The following is a 5,458-nucleotide window of genomic DNA, read 5'->3' as shown; positions in this document are numbered from 1 at the left end:
TGTATCCCCTTGTGAGGTTCTTAACCCAGCCACCCTCCTGCCTACCCCTGAGGGCTCTCTCCCCTTTCACTCTTGTCTAGAAACCTTGGACCACTGGACAAAACCCCGAGAGGGATTGTCAAAAGACCCTCTGACCAATCCAGAGGAAATCTGGTACACTGATGGAAGCAGCTTTGTCTTGGATGGAAAAAGAGCCGGGTATGCAGTAGTCTCCAATTTTGAGACCATAGGGCTAAGCCTCTGCCACCAGGTACTTCAGCCCAATTAGCTGAGCTCATAGCCCTGACTCGAGCTTTAGAGCTGGGAAAAGGAAAAAGAATAGCCATTTACACTGACTCCAAGTATGCCTTTCTGGTGCTACATGCACATGCGGCTGTTTGGAAAGAAAGGGGCCACTTGACCACCCAAGGGTCCCCAATCAAATACGGTGATCAGATTCTTCAACTCTTGGAGGCAGTCCATCTGCCCACTGAGGTTTCAGTCTCCCACTGTAAAGGACACCAAAAAGGGAACACGGAAGTGGCACGAGGGAACCAAGCAGCTGATCAGGCAGCTAGGACAGCACCATTACAGAACCATGACCTAATAGGGATTGCCACCTTAGTTCCACAGACTAATTTGCCAGAAACTCCTTCATATACTGAAGGTGAGACTCTTAAAGCTAAGAGTAAGGGCTTTCAAGAAAATCATATGGGGTGGTTCCAAAAGGAGGGACTCCTTTTTCTGCCTGGGAACCTCCTATGGAAGTTGGTTAACTCCTTAAATGCCACTACTCATTTAGGAGAAAAGGCCCTCCAAAGATTACTAGAAAGGTCCTTCAGAGGAACAGGCTTCCAAACAACTATAAGACAGGTGGTCTCCTCTTGTCCCACTTGCCAGTTAAACAACCCCCAAGGAGCTCGAAGACCCCAGCTGGCCCAGCCCGTCCAACGACATGGGGCCTACCCAGGAGAGGACTGGCAGATGGACTTCACCCATATGCCAGTTTCTCAAGGGTATAAATACCTATTAGTTATGATAGATACATTCACAGGATGGATTGAAGGCTTTCCCACCCAGACCGAGAAGCCTGAGGAGGTGGTAAAAAAACTGCTCCATGAAATCATTCCAAGATTTGGCCTGCCCAGGTCATTACAGAGTGACAATGGGATATCATTTACTTCTAAAGTCACCCAAGGGGTCTCGAAAGCATTGGGCATTACTTATTATCTCCATTGTGCCTGGAGGCCTCAGTCCTCAGGAAAAGTAGAAAGAGCCATTCAATTCTTAAAATCAGTGATAAAAAAAGATAACCTAAGAGACCTCCCTGGGATGGAAGGAAGCTTTACCAATAGCTCTCCTCCGCACCCGCATTGCCCCTAAGGAACAGGTTGGTCTTAGTCCTTATGAGATGCTATATGGGAGACCTTTTGTTTATGTCAATGACCTCTTCCTAGATCTAGAGGTTCAGACCCTCCAGTCTTATACCATGGCCATTGGGCAGTTCCAACAGGATATACGCTTGTGGGGTATGAACCAGGACCCAAAAGATTCTAAAGAGGCACCAGTATATGCTCCAGGAAATCAAGTCCTAATTAAAGTCTGGAAAGGTGGGTCCCCAAAGGCTCAACTCCAGCCCACATGGAAGAGCCCCTACCCTGTAATACTTTCTACCCCCACAGCAGTCAAGGTACCAGGACATGACTCCTGGATTCACTACTCATGAGTCAAGCTGTGGAAAAAAACAGAAGAGGACACTCGATACAGCTGTGAGCCCCTGGGAGATCTCAGATACCTATTCAGAACTACCAATGAGTGTCATTCTAATGAACACCCTCAAAATCTGGTTTCTGGGGATAAAATTTCTCAGGATAACTCTAAAGAGCCAATACAGCTTGACAGAGACTGTACTCCAAAACAGACAGGAGATAGATCTTCTGATCCCTGAACAAGGAGGGACTTGAGCCATACTGGCCATGTGAATTTAAAATCAACCAATGTCCCTACTAGTCCTTGTTATGCTATATTGATGATACTTATGATTATTCCATGTACTGTCAATTGTCTACCCTGTTTTGTCTCTGCCCAGGTCAACCAGCTACAACATGCAGTGCCAGTTCAACAAAGATTTAAAACTACAGCTGACCACGGAAAATATCACACACCCTTGGACACCACTATAAGGACTCTGAGGATTGAGACTAGCAAGAGGGGGAGGCCCAATACCCCTCACCGTCCCAGTTCAGCAGGAAGTAGCCAGAAAGACCTTGACACCCCTATTCCCAAAGAATTGGGCCTCCCATCTCTTGAGGAGGGGATGTTAGGAGGTAGAATAGGGAAAAGGAGTCCAAAATGGTGGTGGCTAAAAGACAAGGAAGATCAAAGGAAGGTCCGAGGACCAGAGTGAAGACTTCAGGCAGAACAAACAGCACTCCTGGCTAAGCCCAATTTGCATAGGGCAGGCCCAGGTGGAGGAAAAAAACATATAAAAGGAGGAGCCAAAGCGCTTTCTCACGAACTCTCTCTCTCCCACGTGCGTGCGCTCTTTCTCTCTCTCTCTCCCTCCCCGTGCATTCCTCCACTCTCTTCTCTTCAAGTCTTTGGGTTGGCATGCCCTCACACTTCGAGGATGGATTCTCCTACTATCTTCTAAATAAAATAGAGCTGTAACACTGATTTGCTTAAGAGCTATAACACGGTTTGTCCAAGACCGGAGAGCTGTGATGCGCCAAGGGCTTTAATGTCCGTCTCTCCAAATCTTTGTTGTGATGAGACAAAGAACCGAGGAACATACACTCTCGTGACAGTACTATCTTTCCAAAATGTCAAAATCTGTCTCCTCAAACATTGCTAACACAGCCTTTTGATCAAACTAACAATTTCATGAGAATGCCAGCCCTGCAAAGCTTTGAGAGCAACTATGAGAAGATGGAAGGTAAGATCAGAATTTGTTAAACTGAAAGTTTGATTTAAAGGCAGGTCTTTTAAAGGAGGCATGGCTGATTAGGACTGGGTAAGAATTTAAGATCCAACAGTCCAGGATTGGTGGAGAGGCAGCAAAAGATTCAAAGACTCTCAGGTTGTAAACTGTTAATGTTTCACACTGAGGAGGTGATGAGTCTTCCGGGAAATTCCTATAATGAAGAATCAAATAACCATTTGCCTGAGCAGATGACTCCTGGATGAATAAACATGCTAATTCGTACAAAGAAATGGTGCAAGTTACAATAACACAAGGCAATAAGGTGTGGTTTGGTCCAGTGTCCACGTTTCTATGTTCAGAAGCTTTGTGTCAAGATTGTGCTAGATTAATGAAATGAATGGTGGATCATTCCTTCATTTTTTATGCTATGGTATATTTTGCATAAGATCAGAATTATTTGTCATTTGAGCATTTGGGTGTATATAACTTTTAAAAATAGTCTTAAGGTTGGTATTTTCCTTATGGGAAGATTAACATTGATTTCATTTTCCTGTTTTTTTTTTTTAATTAATTAGATTTTTTAGAGCAATTTTAGGTTCACAGCAAAACTGAGAGAAAAGCACAGAAAATTCCTAATATACACACCCTGCCTCTGCCCCTCACCGCTCCCAGTAGATTCCCCCACTATCAACTCCCCATGCCAGACTAGCACATTTGCTATAATCAACAAACCTACATAGACACATCATGATCACCCAAAGTCCACAGGATTCACTCTTCGAGTTGTACATTTGTCAACTACAAATTGGCACTTAGCAAGAGCATTGCCAACGACTGAACAACAAAGGCATTTGCCATCAGCCTCTACAGAGACTAAACCCCATGCTGCTATAGCTGATGACCTTCAACAACCCCTGAGGGAGTTCAGGGTGGAGTGAGGCACTCCGTGCTCCAGGGAATCTGGTGGGATCAGTTCAGTTCAGTTCAGTTAAGTCGCTCAGTCGTGTCCAACTCTTTGCGACCCCATGAATCACAGCACGCGCCAGGCCTCCCTGTTTATCACCAACTCCCGGAGTTCACTCAGACTCACGTCCATTGAGTCAGTGATGCCATCCAGCCATCTCATCCTCTGTCGTCCCCTTCTCCTCTTGCCCCCAATCCCTCCCAGCACCAGAATCTTTTCCAATGAGTCAACTCTTCCCATGAGGTGGCCCAAGTACTGGAGTTTCAGCTTTAGCATCAGTCCTTCCAAAGAAATCCCAGGGCTGATCTCCTTCAGAATTGACTGGTTGGATCTCCTTGCAGTCCAAGGGACTCTCAAGAGTCTTCTCCAACACCACAGTTCAAAAGCATCAATTCTTCAGCACTCATCCTTCTTCACAGTCCAACTCTCACATCCATACATGACCACAGGAAAAACCATAGCCTTGGCTAGCCGGACCTTTGTTGGCAAAGTAATGTCTCTGCTTTTCAATACGCTATCTAGGTTGGACATTACTTTCCTTCCAAGTAGTAAGCGTCTTTTAATAGTTCTTTGTATAGTTGGATGTTTTTAGGAACAGATTTTATGATCTCATCCTTTCATCTCCTCATATCTAGAAGAGAACTAAATCCCTTCATAATGATATCAGATCCTCATGACTAACAAAAAAGCTTTTGTAAAATTAGTGCTTCATGGTATTAAACTCCCCCTTCACCAAAACCTTATATACTGACTTTCCCCCACTGCCACTTTGGAGCAGTCTCTCAGAGCTATCTGAGATGCTCCTGGCCTGAAGTCCTCCTTTTGCCCCAAATAAAACTTAATTCACAACTCTCAAGTTGTACATCTTTTTAGTGGACACATTCTATGAGTTTTGACAAAGGTATAATGACATATATCCCTTATTATTGTATCATACAGAATAGTTTCACTGCCCCAAAATCCTCTGTGTCCCACCTATCAATAGTCCAACCCTCCCTCTTAACTCCTGGCAACCATTGATCTTTTTACTGCTTCCGTAGTTTTGGCTTTTCCAGAATATCATAGAGTTGGATTCATATAATATATAACCTTTTCAGATTGGTTTCTTTAACTTAGTAATTTGCCTGTAAGTTTCCCCTATGTCTTTTCATGGTTAAATAGCTAATTTCTTTTTAGAAATCCATTGTTTAGTTCATCCATTGTCTGGATGCACTATAGTTTATTTATTCACTCACCTACTAAAGGATATCTTTGTTGCTTTCTGTTCTGGGAAATTATGAATAAAGCAGCTATGAAGATTTGCGTGCAAGTTTTTGTGTGGACAAAAGTTTTCAGCTCCTTTGGGTAAATGCCAAGGAGCACAATTACTGTGTATTATATTTAAAGGTCTGTTTAGTTTTGTAAGAAACTGCGAAGCTGTCTTTCAAGCTGTCTGTTTTGCATTCTCATCAACAATGAGTTCTTGTTGCTTTATAACTGTTAGGTAGGTAGAATAGGGAAAAGGAGTCCAAAATGGTGGTGGCTAAAAGACAAGGAAGATCAAAGGAAGGTCCGAGGGCCAGAGTGAAGACTTCAGGCAGAACAAACAGCAC

The sequence above is a fragment of the Bison bison genome, unplaced genomic scaffold (assembly GCF_000754665.1).
Source record: "Bison bison bison isolate TAMUID 2011002044 unplaced genomic scaffold, Bison_UMD1.0 scf7180017864097, whole genome shotgun sequence".
NCBI lineage: Eukaryota > Metazoa > Chordata > Mammalia > Artiodactyla > Bovidae > Bison > Bison bison.
The sequence above is the reverse complement of the archived record's forward strand: the minus strand, read 5'-3'. Positions refer to the sequence as shown.